Source organism: Chrysemys picta, chromosome 3, assembly GCF_011386835.1.
Source record: "Chrysemys picta bellii isolate R12L10 chromosome 3, ASM1138683v2, whole genome shotgun sequence".
Lineage (NCBI taxonomy): Eukaryota > Metazoa > Chordata > Testudines > Emydidae > Chrysemys > Chrysemys picta.
In genome coordinates this window covers 101792956-101813637 of record NC_088793.1, presented here as the reverse complement: position 1 = coordinate 101813637, position 20682 = coordinate 101792956, and the positions used below count along the sequence as shown (strand labels likewise).

General features: G+C 41.5%; 1 protein-coding gene and 1 pseudogene across 2 annotated transcripts in view; both read left to right on the top strand.

The window, feature by feature from the left end:
* Positions 1 to 27: 27 nt before the first annotated feature.
* LOC112060366 (pantetheine hydrolase VNN2-like) lies at positions 28 to 5940 on the top strand (annotated as a pseudogene).
* An 8848-nt stretch (positions 5941 to 14788) lies between these two features.
* LOC101933543 (trace amine-associated receptor 1) overlaps positions 14789 to 20682 on the top strand; it is a 28753-nt gene continuing 22859 nt past the window's right edge. Inside the window, exon 1 of one of the 2 annotated variants that reach the window (XM_065588653.1) lies at positions 14789 to 15141. The gene's annotated coding sequence lies outside the window, so the exon portion shown is untranslated. Of the gene's footprint in view, positions 15142 to 18046; positions 18217 to 20682 lie in introns of those variants that run through there. The other variant, XM_005280290.4, reaches the window with a different exon arrangement.

The following is a 20682-nucleotide window of genomic DNA, read 5'->3' as shown; positions in this document are numbered from 1 at the left end:
TGCTGCCATGGGTCCATTTGGTGGGAAATGGCTCACAACTGGCTTCGCAAAGATTGTGAAGAGCACAGCAAGCCACAGTAAAGCAGGCAGTATTGATGACACTGGTGTCCAAATAGGTCTGTAGACCTCTCCAAAAGCACATTCAACAATCATTCTGCACCTGCTGATAGTGTAAGTAAACCGTCTTTTCACAGGGCCTCTGAAATCAGGGTATGGTTTCATAAACCCAGGCAAAAGGGGGTAGCTAGGGTCCCCCAAATTAATGGTAGGGATAGTAATTCTGTTTATGACAATGTCATTTGGTGGGAATAGTGTCCCAGCCTATCCATGAATGTAGACTCCTGATTGACGAAAAAAATTGGCATCCTGAACTTTCCCAGTGCAGCCCACGCTGACATTCATAAATCAACCTCTGTGGTCCATGAGGGCCTGCATAACAATGGAGTATAGGATCTTTTGCAATTTATATAGTCACATGCTCCTTGAGGAGGGAAAACTATGGGCACATGAGTACCATCAATGGCTCCAGCTCAGTTTGGAAACTCCATTCTCATATCCAGCACTTACCTCAGGAATATCTTTTATGTCTGCCACTTTGGGGTAAACCAAATGCCTAAGTGCCTCAGAAACCTCTGCCACCACTTTACTCCCAATTGACTTTCCATCACCAAACTGGTTGGCAACAGATCTGTAGCAGTCTGGAGTAGCCAGCTTCCACACAGCTATACCAACCCGCCTCTGGATAGGCAAGGATAGCCTCATGCATGTGTCTTTATACTGGAGGGTGGAGGCAAGCTGCTCACAAAGCTTCAGAAATGTAGCTTTCTTCATGAGGTTCTGGACCACTGCTGGTCACCCCAGGTCCATATGATGATGTGCTCCCACTAGTCTCTGCTTGTGGCCCTGCACCCAAAAGCACCAGTCTGTGTAGAGGGCATCAACTACTTGTACCGAGCATCCTGAGCAGCATCAGCCAGTGCAAGTCTGCCATGCCAGGGTACTCTTTCTCCTCTGCTGTCCATCTGAAGCTCTGTCAGGTGCTTTTGGTGGGTCAGAAAACGCTGCTGAAATGTCCCCTAGTGCCTCACAGAAGCTTTGCCTGTTTCCTGACACAGGAGTGAAAGTGCAAGCGAGAGAACTTCTTGAAAAGGAGTCCCTTCTATGTTGCTCAGCAGGCAGTGTTTGTAAGCTGTCCAAACTGCCTGTAATGTGCAGGAGGGGGGCAGCAAAGTTTTCCCAGAGTGCACCACAGTCAAAGGGCTAGAGTGGCCACATTTAGGGAGGGCGCTAGGGAGTCTGGGATATGGTTGGTTTGACTTGGGTCTGTGTGCTGCAGTGTGAACGCCAGAGCCCCAGGTACCAGCCTGGGTTAGAAAATTCTTAATGTAGGGTTAAAAATCAGTGCAGATGCTTAAGTTCCAGGTTCTCTAGCTCCGATCAGCTGACCTGAGTCCCACTAACCCTGAGCTTACATTGCAGTGCAGACATACCCATAGACCTTGCTTATTATTGAACCTTCTATTATCTGTTGAAACTTAAGTTTGTAACTCATTTGTGTATGTATGTTTACCTGCTTTAACCTTGTAAATAACTCTTATTTCCTTTTCCTATTAATAAATCTGTATATAGTTTATTTTAGAATTGGCTGCAAGTGGTGGCTTTGGTGTGAGATCTAAGGTGCAATTGACCTGGGGTAAATAACTGGTCCTTTGGGACTGGAAGTAACCTGAATATTGCTGTGATTTGTGGTGTAAGGGACCATCAATCACAAAGGTAGGCTTGCCTAGGTGACCATATAGATCGGCATAACCAAGGGGACGGTCTCTGAGTCCATGTTTAGGCTGTTATAGTGCCTGAGGAATTTACACTTGATAATTGGTTGGTGACATCTAAGTGTAGCATTCACAGCCAGTTTGGAGCTTGTGTCCTGGTTCTTAATAATCTGCCAGCCCTGAGGCTGGTACTCACACTCTTGAGTTACTGCAAGACAGCTTGACAACCACCCTACTCTGTTGAAAACCATCCTGTCTCTCACTCACTGGGAGTGGTATCCATGTACCCAATGAGTCCAGAGCATTTCATCATGATGTGCAACCAGAGGAACAGCCACCTCCTGGTTGCAAAACTGAGATCATGCCCTTGTCTTTCACCCACCTATCTGTTGCTGTCAACTGGAGCGCATCCATCACAGGCGTTAACCTGTTCTCACCAGATGACTCTACTTTCTTGGGAGCCATTTGCCATGATAAATTCACCTTCACTGAACTCATTGATAAAGAAGGAAATTATACACGTTGCCAAAAAGGCCTCTGTTGCCATGTGATCTATAGGGAGAAGTGAGAAGATGAGGTGTATGTACTGGGTGCTTTGGATGGCCTTCTTGGTTCTACCATCAAATATTATTGGCAGGTGATTTGTCTCTTTTGGTGTGTATGAAAATACAGCTTTTCCTTATGGCAATTTGGAGATTAAAGAATTAAATTGATAAATAATTTTGGTCTTCTTTTGAGAAGAACAAAGACAGTTTTCCTTCTAATATATGCCTGGCTCTTGTTCACTACAATGTTTTATAAATATGCTGTCCTTGTCGTCTCACCTTGATCTGCACATTATTGAAGTGTAAAAGCACAGACTTGAAAACTTGTGGGTGGCTACTGCTCAGGCCAGGTTTGACTCATTATCCTTCAATGGCATGTTTGGCACTAGTTATATCTTTCCGGCAGTCTTGATCAATGGGTTCAGCAGGTCCCTGGAGAATTTCAAGTAGGAGGATGCCCTTGAGCTATTTTGAATGGATCTTGGGGGTGCAAAGGAAATAGATATGGCAGCTAAATTGAAACAAACTCAATGCCAACTGTATTCAGGATAGACCTTAAGCGTTAAAGTTAAGTGTGTGCTTAAGTATGGTCTTTAACAAGGATGCATTCCTGAATCAGGGCCTGAGTTCATAAACAAAAGCTTTCAGGGAATTATTTTTATTTTAATGTTTCTGTACAGGGCTAATACTTTAGGGGGTAGGGAAAACAAGTAATCTGAGACATATCTAACCTGATAAGTAGTTGTACATATAGAAAAGTAAAAGTACCATGAGTATCATGCATTAGTGGAACGCATAAAAAAAAATGTTGACTTTTTGTTTTATAATAAATTAAATAAATATAAATTAATGGAGATATCCCATCTCCTAGAACTGGAAGGGACCTTGAAAGGTCATTGAGTCCAGCCCCCTGCCTTCACTAGCAGGACCAAGTACTGATTTTGCCCCAGATCCCTAAGTGGCCCCCTCAAGGATTGAACTCATAACCCAGGGTTTAGCAGGCCAATGCTCAAGCCACTGAGCCATCCCTCCCCCCCTAATGGTTCATTTCAATTGTTTTTTTCCACACAATGCACAGTCAACCTGTGGAACTCCTTGCCAAAGGATGTTGTGAAGGCCAAGAGTATAACAGGGTTCAAAAAAGAACTAGATAAATTCACGGAGGGTAGGTCTCTCAATGGCTATTAGCCAGGATGGGCAGGGATGATGTTCCTAGCCTCTGTTTGCCAGAAGCTGGGAATGGATGACAAGGAATGGCTCACTTGATGATTATCTGTTCTGTTCATTCTCTCTGGGGCACCTGGCATTGGCCACTGTCGGAAGACAGGATATGGGGCTAGATGGACCTTTGGTCTGACCCAGTATGGCTGTTCTTATGTTCATAATTTTAACAGAATTTTTTATTTTCATTTTAAAAAACAACAACAAATTTTTACCACACAATGTTTTTATTCAGAAACTTTTGACCAGTTCTACATAAGAGATTGAATGAAATGTTAATTAGCTCTGAGGAGAAATCATAGTAAATAAACTGGAATGAGTTTGTGGTGAAAGTTTACCTTACAGAAATGCTCTTGTTCATTTTGTACAGTTGTCTTGAATGGGACTATTGCTTGCTGTTCAGTTCTGGACAGTAAAGCCTAACTGTTCAAAAGTGATTAGTGATTTTGTTTGCCTCAGTTTTTAGGTGCCCAAATTGAGACATTTTAAAAAGGGGTCTGAATTTAGGAGGAAGTCCTCAAGATGAGTACCTGAAAATTTTGAGGCATACAAAATAATTAGTTGCTACTGAAAAATCTTGGTCAGGGCAAGGGGTGACTGTATGTTCTGTCTTATACAATTCCTGAGCACAGTTGACTCTTAAATAACATACTTTGTCAAGGTCTAGAAAGAGCCTCTAAGTGCTTTCAGGATTGACGTAACAATCACAAATGTGTGACTGTTCACTTAATGAGGCTCATGAGATGTAGCTATTAGCCATAACAGTTTGCACAAATGCAGTATGTCTCCATCATGATGAATTAGCTTCAGAGGCTTCAACATCAAAATGAGGCTTCATTAGCACACTGGAATGTTTTTAAAATGATGACTGTGATTTTTATTCTATTTTTTTCCCACTCCCTTTTTCCTAATGTGTTTATAACTTTGAACAGAAGCTCCTAGGAGACTTGTAAATGTAACAGTCTATCTAGGTATTTATCGGCCTGCATCACTACACCATGGGAGTAGCTCATAAATATGAGGTGAATTTATCGTGTAAACTCGCTACCTATGAGGTGGATAGTATTATCCTCATTTCAGATGTGGGAAGTCAGAAAGGAAGGCTGAAGGACTGCTCCAAGGACATACAGGAAGTCTGTGGGAAAGCTGGATGAAATTTTTCAGCCAAAATGTTTTTTCATTGAGAAATGCAGATTTGGTGACACTGAAATGCTTCACAAATCTCTATTGGTTTCACGGGATTATTTTCTTTAAAAAAAAACAAAAACATTGAAATATTTTGCATTGACACTTTTGAAATGAAATGTTTCAAATGTTGGGTTTGAAATGTGTTTTTGATTAAAAATATCCTTTATTTTTACTTTTTAAAAGTCCTAACATTAAAAATAGTCAAAATTAAAATGAAATGTTCTGATTTTGTCAAAATGAAACATTTCATTTGATTTGAACTTTTTTTTTTTAACATTTTGAAATTTCCAACAAACTAGAAAATCCATTATTCTCACAGCTCTGCCAAGATCATCTGAGCTCCAGTCCAGTGATTTAACCACAGATGTATCCTGACTAGTCAGTTTTTGACTTGACAGAGAGATTTAGGTCATGTGTGTCATGTTCCTAAAACTACCTTTAGTTAGACTGCTGCATCAAAGTATTTAACATTTAAGTTATAAACTCATGTCCTTTTATATGTCCGACAATATTACTGCTTTATTAATGGTTTATTTTTCATTCTTTCTTTAACTAGGTATAAAGTGATAGACTTTTGAAAAGCAAGAGTGGTACATCTAAACCGGTCTTAACAGTGACACTTCTCCGGAGGTGGTAGGAAAAGGACCTACCACACCCACACCGTATCTCCCCATGATGTTACTGTAGATAATTTACACATGTGCCATCACTTCAAGATAAGAATTTCCTGTAATGCATCATCTCCTTGGAAATATGGCAATTACTGTTTGTCTTTCATGTTATGCAAACTTATAATCGTGCTTTGCTTTAGTAAATATAGATCAATTTAGTTTAATTGCTTTCACTTACTGAGAAATAAGTCGACTGTACTGGTATTTTGTGTCTACCTGCCTACTTCTTCCTTAATCACTTTTAAATAGCAGTTACACTTGGCTAATTAATTCTTCTAATTTTCCTGTAACACATAAATTTGGGCCTCACTTTCCTGTTGACTCGATCTTTTTATGGTGAGTGTGAGGTCCCTCAGGGATCTGTTCTTAGCCCTAGTCAATATCTTCATCAATGATCCTGAAGAAAATAAAATGTAAAAAACTCATTGCTTTGTAAAATTTGCAAATGATACAGAAAATGGTGGAGCGTTCACATGAGATGCATGTGTTTTAATGTAGGCAAATGCAGGCCAGATATCGGGGCACAAAGACTGTACATCACACTTGAAAGAGGGGGGAACTGTATCCTGGAATGCATTGACACTGAAAAGGACTTAGGGTATATCTGTACTGCAGTTAAACACCTGCAGCTGGCCTGTGTCAGGTGACTCTGGCTCACAGGGCTTGGGCTTGCGCAGCTGTAAAATTGCAGTGTAGCTGTTTGGGCTCTGGTTGGATCCCTAGCCTTGTGACCCTCCCCCCTCACAGGATCCCAGAGCTTGGGCTTGGGCTGGAGCCCAATCTCTGGGACCCCATGAGGGGGGAGACTCGCAGAGCACGGACTCCAGTTCAAGCCCAAACTTCTACACTGCAGTTTTCCAGTTTGTAGCCCAAGCCCCATGAGCCTGAGTTAGGTCACACAGGTCAGTTGTGAATGTTTCATTGCAGTGTAGATATACCCTAAGGGATTGTGGTAGATAGCTAATTGAACGTGAGATCCCAGTGTAATGCTGTAGCTATGATAGCAAACAATCCTTGGATGTACAAGGAGAGGAATATCAAGTAGGAGTAAGAAGGTGGTAGTACCACTGTATATGGCATTAGTGACACCACTACTGGAATACTGTGTCCACACTTCAAAGAGGATATTGAAAATTTGGGATAGGTTCAGAAAAGAGCTTTGAGAATGACTAAAGGTGCAGAAAACGTGCCTTAGAGTTACAGACTAAGAAGCTCAATCTATTTAGTTTATGTAAGAGAAATTGACTTGATCACTGTCTACAAGTACGTTCATGGGGGAGAAATTTCTGATCGTGGATGGCTGTTAGCCAAAAATGGATCCAATGGTTGCAAGCTGAGGCTAGACAGATTCAGGCTTGAAACAAGGTGTACATTTTGTTCTGATGGTAAATCCATGATTTAGTTTTACCTACTGATGTGGTGGATTCTCCACCATTTGAAGTCTTTAAACCAAGACTGGATGACTTTCTAACAGATATAGCTTCCAAGGCCAGAAGGTACTGTTGTGATCATCTAGTCTGATTTCCTGTATAACACAGTCCATAAAACTTCCCTAACATAATTCCTAGAACAGACCTTTTAGAAAAACATCCAAATATATAGCTATATGCTATAGCTCAAACAGAAGCAATAGGTGCAACTGATCAAAAAAATTTAAAGGAAATATTTTTTCATTGGAATTTGCTGATTAGTCAAAATCTATATATTCATAAGAACATAAAAATGGCCATACTGGGTCTGACCAAAGGTCCATCTAGCCCAGTATCCTGTCTTCCAACAGTGGCCAATGCCAGGTACATATGAGGGAATGAACAGAGCAGGCAATTGTTGAGTGATTTATCCTCTCGCGTCCACTCCCGCCTTCTGGCAGTCAGAGGTTTATGGATTCCCAAAGCATGGGGTTTCATCCCTGACCATCTTGGCTTATAGCCATTGATGGACCTATCCTCCAGAAACTGAACAAATTCTTTTTTGAACCCTATTATAGTTTTGGCCTTCACAACATGCCCAGGGAATGAGTTCCACAGATTGACGTTTGCGTTGTGCAAAGAAGTACTTCTTTTTGTTTTAAACCTGCTGCCTATTAATTTCATTGGGTGACCCCTGGTTCTTGTGTTAGATGAAGGAGTAAATACCACTTCTTTATTCACTTTCTCCACACCATTTATGATTTTATAGACCTCTGTCATATACCCCTTAGGTCTTCTCATTCCCGAGCTGAGAAGTCTTTTCAATCTCTCCTCACATGGAAACTGTTTTGTTGCCCTTCTCTGTACCTTTTCCAATTCTAATATATCTTTTTGAGATGGGGTGACTAGAACTGCTTGCTGTATTCCAGATGTGGACGTACCATGGATTCACATAGTGGCATTATGACATTTTCTGTCTTATCTATCCCTTTCCTAATGATTCCCAACATTCTGTTAGCTTTTGACTGCTGCTGCACATTGAGTGGACGTTTCCAGAGAACGATCCACAATTATCTCTTTCTCGAATGGTAGCAGCTAATTTAGATCCCATCATTTTGTATTTATAGTTGGGATTATGCTGTCCAATGTGCATGGCTTTGCATGTATCAGCATTGAATTTCATCTGCCATTTTGTTGCCCAGTCACCCAGTTTTGTGAGATCCCTTTGTAACTCTTTCCCAGGACTGACTAGGGTAGGTTTCTGTCTGCCAGGCAAGTTTTGAAACCAGACTGGTTTCCTGTCAGCACAGTTTTTCAGGCTTCCACCTGACAGGGAGTGGAGAATCTGGAAGCCCTGGGAACCCCAGTTTCCAAGCTTGTGACTCCTTGGCTGCTCAGACTCAGTCCCTGGAAAAATCATGGAGCAGGTCCCCAAGGAATCAATTCTGAAGCACTTAGAGGAGAGGAAAGTGATCAGGAACAGTCAGCATGGATTCACCAAGAGCAAGTCATGCCTGACTAACTTAATTGGAGATAACTGGCTCTGTGGATGAGGGGAAAGCAGTGGATGTGTTATTCCTTGACTTTAGCAAAGCTTTTGATACGGTCTCCCACAATATTCTTGTTGGTAAGTTAAAGAAGTATGGGCTGGATGAATGGACTATAAGGTGGATAGAAAGCTGGCTTGATTGACGGGCTCAACGGGAATTGATCAATGGTTCCATGTCTAGTTGGCAGACGGTATCAAGCGAAGTATCCCAAGGGTTGGTCCTGGGGCCAGTTTTGTTCAATATTTTCATTAATGATTGGGAGGATGGCATGGACTGCACTCTCAGCAAGTTTGCAGATGACACTAAACTGGGAGGAGTGGTAGATACGCTGCAGGGTAGGGATAGGATACAGAGGGACCTAGACAAATTAGAGGATTGGGCCAAAAGAAACCTGATGAGGTTCAACAAGGACAAGTGCAGAGTCCTGCACTTAGGACGGAAGAATCCCATGCACTGCTACAGACTAGGGACTGAATGGCTAGGCAGTAGTTCTGCAGAAAAGGACCTAGGGGTTACAGTGGACGAGAAGCTGGCTATGAGTCAACAGTGTGCCCTTGTTGCCAAGAAAGCTAATGGCATTTTGGGCTGTATAAGTAGGGGCATTGCCAGGAGGTCAAGGGATGTGATCATTCCCCTCTATTCAACATTGGTGAGGCCTCATCTGGAGTACTGTGTCCAGTTTTGGGCCCCACACTACAAAAAAGATTTGGAAAGAGTCCAGCGGAGGGCAAAAAAAATGATTAGGGGGCTGGAGCACATGTCTTATGAGGAGAGGCTGAGGGAACTGGGATTGTTTAGTCTGCAGAAGAGAAGAATGAGGGGGGATTTGATAGCTGCTTTCAACTACCTGAAAGGGGGTTCCAGAGAAGATGGATCTAGACTGTTCTCAGTGGTAGCAGATGACAGAACAAGGAGTAATGGCCTCAAGTTGCAGTGGGGGAGGCTTAGGTTGGATATTAGGAAACACTATTTCACTAGGAGGGTGGTGAAACATTGGAATGGGTTACCTAGGGAGATGGTGGAATCTCCTTCCATAGAGGTTTTTAAGGTCAGGCTTGACAAAGCCCTGGCTGGGATGATTTAGTTGGGAATTAGTCCTGCTTTGAGCAGGGGGTTGGACTAGATGACCTCCTGAGGTCTCTTCCATCCCTGATATTCTATAATTCTATGACTTCCTTTGCTACAGGGCAGCTATTCATATACAAGCTGCCGCAGGGTCAGTAATCCTAGGGTCTCCAGCTCCAGGGCAGCCCATCAGGTTCCCTGGCTCTGAGGCAACCTATCTAGCAGAGCTTCCTGGAGTCAGGGATTCCACTAGAGCTGGTAATTGTATTTTTCAGTAAACCAGAGAATTTTGAATTGGAAGTGAATTTTAGCAAAAAGTCAATTATTTTCCTCTGCATTGTTAGTCTGTCTGAATAAAGATTTTTATTATCAGCTTATCTTTTCAGAATGGTTAATGTTTACATCATCCTGTTGGCTAAGATTTTTCCAACTGACTGTAAAGTAGTCAGACTCATATTGTGCAATGGCTGAACTAGTGAAATTCATGTGGAATGTACTGGAATTGCAGGGTGCTCTGACTTTGTATGAGGAACTAACTATTGAGAAGGTACTGTAAGCTTCTGTATCTTACATTTTGAACAAAGATTTGTTTCTAATCTGATACCTGAGAAGGGAGTTTTGTTTCAAAGCTGTGTATTCTGTGCTAAAGACTTAGGATAGATCAGTTATTCTGCAATGAATATTGGGTTTTATGTAAGAAGCACTGACAGAAATAAGACTTCTGTAGTAACTGAGATGAGTGATGGCTGGTGTGCAATGCACGCTGACAATTTCCAGTCAGTTTGTGTATGGTGTCTAGGGGAACATTGCCAATTGGTGCAAGCTAGGGAAGCCTTCAGGATGTTCTAACTTGTGCTGGGACCAGGACAGGGAGAGAGAATCAGGGAAATGTGACTGGCTAACACAGATTATTATTTAGAACAGTCGCTGTTGAACTTTAAGGAAGTCATTCATCTGTTCATTCACATCCTAGAAAGAAAACAGAGAAGAAGCAACATTTAGTTCACTCTGTGGCCAAAAACCCCCAAACCCAAACAAAATAAATAACAAACAAACCAATTCCCAAACCAAACCCCCTTCTCTGGGAAGAAAGGAAGACAGATTTTCTGAAAGAACTGGGATTTACTTATCTTGAACAGATGTACTGGGGTTGAAGAATCAAATGAAAATATATACAATTTAATAAACTCAACTACATCCAGGTTACTTTGTCTAGTTTCTAAAAGCAGCTCCAGATGGTATTCTAATAAACCACAAAGGTGAGGAAATTTTATGATAGTCTTTTCTGAGCTGGAATAGTTTGCTCTTCACTTGTCAATATTCCTTCCTGACATCCTGAATGCTTGCCAAGGCAAACAAGATCCACCTGTCCATGGCATATCTGATCACTCAGAAAGAAGGCAGTACTTTTGAAAAGGTCCTTAACAGAAGGTATCGATCCACAGCTAAACGTTCAAATGAAATTGTAAAAATGATAGTGTTGAAAAATAGGATGCCACACATTGTTGACTTAGCTATGATTGGTCGTAAATTTAGTGACATTTTTGCTCTCTGACTAAAATATAATGTCTTTCAAGTGCCTTTTTATTGCCTGCATCATACAAGATCCAAGAACTGCTTGCTATTGTAGTCTCTTGAACAAAAATAGACTAGTAAAGCATCATAATAGCTAAGGTTTCTTTTGTTTGTTTGCTTGTTTTAAAGAGAACAAAACCCTATTGCTATGTCCTCTTATGTATTTTTATCCAATGTGACTTCATATGGAATATACATAGTAAAATAGAAACTGATAGTCATGCGAAACAGAAGGTGGACTACAAAAGTTTTGTGATAAAAATTTTTATTAGCCTGTGGTGACTGCTATTAAATTGCAGGTCAAAATTTGAGCCCATTGAAGTCTGTGGAAGTTTTGCCACTAACATTAATAGTACAAGGATTTGACTCAATAAGTTTAATTTATGCAAACTTGATGCCCATCATTATTTTTTCAAAAAGGCCTTTTAATTTGGCTTGAAAAATATTGTCACAATGTTGCTTATATTGAACTCTGAAAATCATTATACAAAATGTTAAGCAAAACTTTGATTTTTTTCACATACAAATATATTTTACAAGTAACAAAAACAAAATAAATCAAAGCTCTGCAGATACTTTTCTTCCTTGGATTTTAATTAATATCTTTTAAACGGTTAAAAATGTAGGAAAATAACTCTCAAAGAATGTTTCTGATAAAATTGGTTGGAACTGTTCAAATTTTGAAATTTAAATGAAATTTTTGTTAGTAAAAAAAATTCTTTTTTATGTGTATATAAAGAAAACAAGGAGTTGGAAAGTACTGTAGGGAGGAGACAATTTCGACAGGTATACTGTACTTCTTTCATCAGACCTTATCATAAGATTATAGTGTCCTCACACGTGAGGAAGGAACTAATACATCCTATAGTGTCTTGTAGAAAAGTCAAAAGCAAAAATAGATTTTCTTTATAAATCTAGGAAACTCTGAAATACCGGTCCCTTCCATGGATGAATCTTGCTTTATCTTTTATAGTCACAAATTGTCTTATGAAGTTCTTGGCAGCTTGGACTTGCTCGGCCAAATTTTATTCTGAATTTGAAACTCCATGGAACTAAATAAGCAGAGGCCTTTCTAACCTAAGTGTTTTTGTTTAGCATTTATTATTATGGTATCTAAATTCTGTTATCTAATAGCTGAAGATTTCCTTCTACTTTCTCCATTTCCTCTCCACTAGGTTATCAGGACCCCCAACTGTGACAAGGTATCTGCCCCTTCATTAGGCAGTACTGACCTTGTCAATCAACCCTGCCAGGGCTCTTAAAAAGTTGAAGGGTCCAATTATAGATACAAGGATCTGGGAGAAAGGAAGCGGCCTGGGAGTAAGAAGTATTCGGGAGGAAATCTCGTTACAGTTTCTTTAAGGGAGCGGAGCTAGGAGGCTCCCCTCTCACCCAATCAATTGGGAATGAAGAGATAAAAGGGGACTAGATTGAATACTCCTCCTCCCTCATAGCAGGGCAGACACCAGTAGGAGGAGGCTGCCAAACCCTCAGAGCTTGGGGGCTAAGTGGGGCCAGCTGAGAGAGAAGCTGGATAAGACTCTACAATGGGCTGAATTGCAACCCAGCTCCAGAAGGAAAGCTGGGGACTCCTGGTAAGGAGAGGGATAATAATTACTTGAATTACCCAGCTCCAGGAGGAAGACTGGGGCTTCTGCCATAAGGAGAGGACACAGAGACAGCACTGAGTGGACACTAGGAAAAGAGCTTAGAGGGCAAGTGTCACCAGAACCCTCTAGGCCAGAAACACCTTGTGTTTATTTGAGACTTTTTGTTATGGATCCTCTTGCATGAAGTTCTATAATGAATGAGCCCCAAAGAGAGTACTATTGAATCAAACATCAAGATCGCTTGAAGTGGAGTTACTGGCTTTCTGAGAAGGGAAACTGAGGCAAGGAGTACATGCAGCACCACACTAACTCAGCAGGGGGTGTTCCAGGGTAGGCATGCCCTATGACACCAACGTAATGATCATTGAAATGGGTTTTGATAAAAACAAAGGGGGGCAGATTTGCATTTGATGTAAACTCATGTAGCTCCACTGAAGTAAATGGTGCTACACCAATTTACACCAGATGACCCCACAGCTGTATAGACAGAGATGTTCCCTATTTAGTCATGTATTCATAGGGTCTCTGGATTTCTTCCCTATATTCAGTCCATCAAAGACCTCAAATCACATTGGCTTGGCATAAGAAAATGGGATTTAGCTGATTCTGGAGGCCAGTAACACTGCTCAGAGCATCAGCTGAAAAAAGGTACTATACTATAGGTATAGTGCTTCCTGGTCCACAGGTGTCCAGTCTTTGGCAGAAGTTGAGCATGATGCCCCTGCAGAGCTCCCAGTCCCAGACAGGCTGTGGATTGCATACATTTAGTTTCTCAAGAGATTTTTTCTCTCATCACATGAAAAGCTGACACTGTGTGTGTGCATGTGCGTGTATACGTACATTGACTTACACACACATGTATATGTACAACATAGGATTTGGGTTTGTAGGTGACCAAAGAATCAAAGCTGCACAGAAATCTGATTGAAAATATACAAGATTTTATTGCTCGTTTCCTCCCCCGCTGCTTAGTATCTCCCTCCTTCCTTTTGTTACTATAGCTTTTATGCTGAACTGCCTTGTAATACATAATGCAAACAACTATGAAAACACATAGTAACGACCCAGTAATTCATCCATAGAAACCTATTGTTTGGGGGGCAGGGAGAGGGAATTGTTTGCCCAAGCAGAAATCAAATACATTCAATACAAGAAGGGAAGAGCTAGTTTTTTAACATGGTCAGTAGAGGAAATTGGCCAGCCTTTCTGGTAGCTAGACTGGAAAATATCAAGTACTGGCAGGTGTGAGTAAAAACACTTGCAGTAGTGCATTACCTAACAGATGTCATTCAGAGATGTTTCAAGAGCCAGGGCATCACGTGACTGTGTATAATGGTAAGAATTGTAAAGAAAAAGCCTAAAATTAGTCTCTCTCTTTTTGTGATACAGCAGAACGCTCAAACAGTCATTTTCTTAAGACTTTATGAAACTCTGCTTAAATGAATAGAGTAGACACTGTATTATTCCATGCTAATACATTAGATTTTTACCAGACTCTTTGAAAAGAAAAACTTAATTTGCAAGGAATGTTTTGAGTTCTGCATTAGCTTTATGGAAGAAGTAGGCATGGAACTTCTGGAACAAGAGTTCTCAGTCAGACCCCTTTATGTGGGTTGTTGCCAGCACAGGTGTGCTCGAGGACAGCAACAGTGGGTTCGTTGCCCGGTGTGCTTCGCGTCAATAAACACACCAGGTGGAGAAGCAAACAAAGTTTATTTGGGATCCCAAAGCGGTGCAAGGAGACTGGCAAGTCTCAAATCAAGCACATTAACAGGAACAGTTTTTCTTCTTTTATACATTTTGCAGTTAAGCCTCATCCCGCCCTTTCCCCTCTAGCCCTCCCTTTCACCCCCCCATTCCTCCCTCTACCCCTCCCGTCCCTGGTAATAGTTAAGTCATTCTTGGCAGCTATAAGCCTAGCTTGTTAGTAACTTCTTTAAACCGTTATCTTGTCCTTTTTCCCTTCAGCCAGAAACATGCAGGCCTCATTATTACTGCTTGAGCAGGGGGTTGCACACAGATAACTGGTTGCTTACATATTCCAATTGCACCTGGCTTTTGAGGTTGATTAGAGTTTAAACATGGAAGGATAGAGTTTGGTTCACTTAGGCCTAGTGCAGGAAGGCTTCATTGACACTTAGTGGCCTTCCACCCTCCCGAGTTACCTAGGGTGAGGCCTAGTGACGTCAACAGGGTCATTTTATACAATGGGGCTTATATTTTTCATTCCGAACTTTTCTTGTGGACTACCTCCTCTTCTACTTCCAGTGGTGTGGTCCACATCAATCACACAAAACATCGCTGTGACTATTAGAATTATTTCCTTCTATAGAAAAATATTAGGAAAGGCTCTTGTTGGTGTATTTTTAATTGTCTTCTGATTTAATTTAGCAGCTGGAAATAAAGTGGAGGAGACAGCACCATGTGATCAACTAGTTCTTGGCAGACCACCAGCCAGTGTTCCATAGATCACAATTTGAGGACCTGCACTCTAAAGTTTTGAAATGAATTTCTGGGTTACAACTGATCTTCCAGGTACCTTCCTTGCATTTTAAAAACACCGTGGACTCAGTCCAGCCTTCCATATCTTGTTAGACTTGTCTCACTCCATTTTCCTCCCCACTCCCTATTTAGCACTAGGTGGCTGCTGAAAATATTCTTTGAGCTCAGCCCACAGCAGCAGCACCTGTCCCATAGGGCTAGGCCCAGCTCCTCACTCCAGCCTGTTGGCTCTTGCTGCTCCCAGATTCGGAGGCGCTTGCTACGGTGTCACTTGATGCATGCATCAATGCACAGGTGGGGCCCTTCCTCTGTGACTCCCTGCCCCTTCCTGTCAGGGGGAGCAGAGGGCTGATGGGGCAAGGGAACTGATAAGAGGGTGCAGGGGCTGATGGGAGCATGGCTGAGGGGAGCAGAGGGAAGTGGAGGGGATAGTGGGGCATCATTATTATCAGAATATTTATGAACATGCCATTTTTTCTGAAGAGAAGCCCCCCCCCTCCCACCTCCACTCCATGGTGCAGTCCGGAAGAGGAACCCCTTCTGAGTCCCCACCCCATAGAGTTCCTTCCCCCCCTCCCATAGAGCAGTCAGGAAGGGGACCTCCCATCTCATGGAGCTGCCCTCCCAACCCCATGGAACAGTCACGAAGAAGAGAACTGCCCCTCATATTGGAGACAGACACTGACCTATCTTAGGGTATGTCTACACCGCAATTAAACACCTGAGTCAGTTGACTTGGGCTCAGGCTAAAGGGCTGTATAATTGCAATCAAGATGTGGGGTCCCAAAGCCCAGGTTCCAGCTCGAGTCCAAACATCTGCACCGCAGTTATACAGCGCAAGCCCGCGTCAGCTGACACAGGCCAGCTGCGGGTTTTTAATTGTACTGTAGATGTACCCTGGGAGCGCAACAGGCTCTTATTGGCCCTTCCTTCAGGCTCTCCAGGAGGATGGACGGTGCTCACTGCATGAGCAGCTATTCAATATTCAATATTTTATTTTGTTCTCATTACTTAATGTGTAGCCCAACCTTATTTACTGCGCACTTTTCAAACTCTGCTCCAAAGACAGAATTATTAATTTCTTCATGGACTTTCCTATGGTGCTCATCATTGTAAAATCTGTGTGACACTGAGTACCTTTCCCAGAAGAGCCCTGTGCACACTCCAAAGCTTGTTTCTGTCACCAACAGAAGTTGGTCCAATAAAAGATATTACCTCACCCACCTTGTCTCAAATGTTAACTAATTTATCATCATAATACTCCTGTGAGATATGGGGTGGTGCTATTCCCACTATGCCAATGGGGAGTTGAGGCATAGAAAGATTAAAGTCAAAAGCATTCAAACTAACTTTGAATTTCCAATGTGAGATGACTAGAACCTGTTTTTTCAGAGTACTTACTGTTATATAGCACTTCTTATACTTCAGGGGCAGTTGTAAATGCTCAGCACTTCTGCACTTCCCCAGGGTCTCAAGTCAGGTATTCAGAAAATGAGGAAAATTAGTGACACCTCTGACAAGTTTGGTTTAAATGACTTGCCAGCATCACACAGGGAACTCTGTGGCAGACGCAGGGATGGAAATTCAGTTTTCCAGGGCAGCATTCAACTGTCTTAACCATGAGGCCCTCCATTCCCTTCCTGCAACCCCCTGTCTCGTTCACTACACACCGTCCAACTTCTGCAACAAATGAAGCAGGAGTTCTACAAACAATAGCCTCCTTCACTACATAACTCTGATTTGTTCCCAGAGCAGGCCCAGGCACTTCCAGCCCTGTGGTCTCTTCCCTGGCTCCTCATCCAATCTCAGTTCCCCCCTCCCTCTCCCTAGCTCCTTGTCCCAGTCTTTTTGCCCAGCCAGTCTGAGTTATTTCTCCACAACCCAGCTCCTGGTCAGCTCTGTCTCTTTCCTTTGTTTCCTCAACATAGGTTTCTAGTCCCAGTCTCCTTGTCCAGCCAGTTCCAGTCTCCCCTAGGCCCAGTCTACCTCCCCCCTCCTCCCAGTCAGTTTCTTTCTCTTGCAATCCCCCACAATCTCAGTGTCACTGGACTTCCTGTTCTAATCTACTCATTTCCCACCCTTTGGTCCAGCTTTTACCTCCTCTACATTTGAATCAGACGGTTTCCTCTTCCATGCTGCCTGAGTGCCACAGGATGATCATTGAAATGATAGGAGAGACAGAGTTCCAGGGCCTGTCCCCAGCCTAGGCTGGAGCAGCTATTACAGGGATAGGCCTTCTGAGTCCCTGTAGCTCTGGGCTGGAGCATGTTCAGCCGCTCTGTGGAAATGGTGCCTGTGCAGTCTGGTCACTGTAGGAGCCGTGAAGGGATGGAGAATGCTCAGAGAGTATGAAAACTTCAGAAATTTTAGCTGTTAAGTTCTAGCAAGTCTCTACTCTGCATGTGAAACTGCAGTTTTTCAAAGACTTATAACGTGGCCAAATTTGGGCACACTTTCATAGACCTGGAAAAAGGCACATACTGGACACAAAGACCACCCATCCCTGCCCAATTTCAACTCCCCAGTAGAAAGCCTGGAGGCACTAGAGCATTTCAAAGAAAAAGATTGACAGAATTTTTTAACCTGGGCAAAATAATATACTTTCCCTAGCCTTGTTCCCAGAAATGGCTGAACCGTTTGAGCTGAAAATTTTCAAAAATTTTCAGCCTGAGGCATACTCAGCATGGACAATTTCAGGCCAAATGGCTAAAGTTTGGCAAAGGGCAACTGAAAACAGGAACTTATAATGGGAAATGTCAGGCAACCTTAATAATAAGTAGTGCTACTAGCCATACTGTAATTAGATCACAATAAACACTGATCTTTATTTAGTATACTTATTTCCATGACCCTGGTGTTGCGTTAACAAAAAAGCATTTATCTTCCTCTGCATTGGTAGATTGTCTGAGGAGAGATTTATTATTTGCTTATCGTTTCTGAATAGTTAATGTTTACGTCATCCTGCTACTGAAGATTTTTTCAACAGCCTGTAAAGTAGAATCAGACTCAAATGTCCAACAGCTGAACTAGTGGGATTAATGTGGAATGGGTCACTAATGCACTGGAACTGCAGGTTGCTCTGACTTTTGATGAGGAACTAACTACTGGGTAGGTACTTTAAGCTTCTGTATCTTCGATTTTGAACAGAATTAGTTTCTAGTCTGGTAGCTGAGAGAAGAATTTTGTTTCAAAGCTGTGTATTCTGTGCTAAAGACTTAATAACGTCAGTTATTCTACAATGAATATTGGGTTTGACACAATGACACATTGATAGAAATAGGACCTCTGTAGTAGTGGAAAAGATCAGTAAGAAAAGCCAGTCACAACAGCTGAAAGGATAACACAGCTAATAGTTAAAATTCTGCTTCCAGGTACAGAGTTCTGAATTCAGAATAAATCCATTGCCTTCTGCAGAATTACTCCAGAGGCAGAAGGTGTAACCGAGAGCAGAATTTAGCCGAAGGTTTTACAGTACTTTGGTTTGGATCATATATTGCTGTTCCTTATGATTTTTCCCTTCAGTTTTTCTTCGGATTTGGGAGATGTTCCGCTGTAATAAGTATGAGACAGCAATGAATATTTGTCAACTCAGGATGCAGACCTGCAGTCCCTGAGCACTCAAAGCTCCCACTGACCTCGGTAAGAGGTTTGAGGGCTCAAGAAATGGAGGATGATTGAGCTCTGCTTTCAGATGTGGTTGGGAGTAAAAGCAAGTCTTTCACACAATGCAAATGGAACAAATGCTATGATTCTGATAATTCTCTGGAGTTTATAAAGCACCACGGAGCTTACTCCTGCTCCCATAGAATCATTGGGAATCTTGGCATTGATTTTAGTGCGATCAGGAGTGGCTCCTTGCTGATGAGTAACAAAATGTGCTATTCTGTGACAGATGATGGATATTAATTATCATGGCAGTGATATTGAGAATGAAATCTCTGTTTTGACATTATGCTCCTGGTGTCGTTATGCTAGTGGATTTGGACAGCTGAGTTTTGCTTTGCTATAAAACCACTTTCTTTTTCTTTTTATATTTGAAATTAATTCATTTTATCGTGTATTTAAAGAGGCTTAAATTTTCATTTTGGGGGGAAGATACATCATCACTTCCCTCAGCACAACTAGAAAGAACGATACAAAATACTAGTTTTGCCTGTAAATCGCTATTCCCAAGTCTTATGCTTGAGAGAGAAAAAATATCTATTTATACTAGAGTAACAGAATATACTGTGGGAAAAAAATATAGAGGTCAATCACTTACTGCTCTAAATTGCCCTGGTGTAAATCTGGAGTCGCTCCAAATTAACTTCAATGAAGTTACTCCAGATTTACATCAATATACTTTAGAGCAGTATTTGGCACAACCTCATCTCATTTTATCCTTGTGATTAAACTGTTACTTTGGGCAACAGTGTTTAAATGACAAATCTAGCTCATTCTCCTACAAAGCCCCAACACATTAAAATTAACATGATTAATTACATTAAATCATATTAATCAAGGTCAAAATCTGAGTACATTTGTTTTTTGTCCACTTCCATTTTCTTCTGAGGGTTGTAGATATGGGTGGGTAAACCTCATGAAGTTTAAGGTTTTGTAAACTTATTTGGAAGCATCTCAAGATTTACAAAATTAATTTGCAAAGGGTATAAATTTTTTCTCCAAGGGGGAGTCAATTTTAAGAATGTATTCTAGGTAAAGGGAAACCAGTGCTTTGTATGAAGGATAAAAGATCCCTGACCCTAAGACAGGCAGCTTAACTTAAGTGATACCCTGTATATGGTAGACCTATCGGCCAATGGTGTTACATCAGGGATCCGTTTGGACCTGTCTTCTATTTTTCATTATGACTTTTTCTCACTCCCGTCCCTGATCCCTTTTCACAGTCTTTCCTAAGAAGGACAGAAGCCCAAATCTGGTTTCAAGCTGAATTTTTGAACACGATGTTGCAGTGAGTTTGAAATTAGGCAAAACAGGGTTGCCCATTCCTAATTGTGCTGTTTTCCATTAAAATCATCCCTTATTTTTAAAAAGTCTATTTCTCCCCACATGCAAAACCTAATTGTTTCATGTGACCTGAGATACTCTAGGCATTTGTGTCTTTTTCTGCTAATTAATTTCCTTTCCAAAAACCTGAAGACTGAATAGTCACGGCATTACAAGTATAAGTCTCACAGAGAGGAAAGAAACAACAATACCTCTTCAGATACACTTTTATTCTGAGTTTTTAAAAAAATACAATAGTGTTCTGTTGTGTGACTGTGATTTAGGAGACCTACCTCAAAGAGCTGTTGAACAGTTACTCTATGTGAGTGCTTTGAGATCCTCTGATAAAAGAAGCTAAGTATTCTTCTCATGAGTACTATAAATATTAATGGTGAGCATATCAGTTTGAATCTAAACTTGCAAAAGCAGCATGAAAATTTACTCTTCTTTTTTATTTCCACTAGTAGAAATTAAATCTCACTCTGTGTTTCCAGTGCCACTCTAATATTATTGAACTGAGCTGACTCTCCGGGAACCCAGAAGGAGCAGTAGAGAACATTCTCCTGTGTTGCCCAGTAGCTCCGTGGG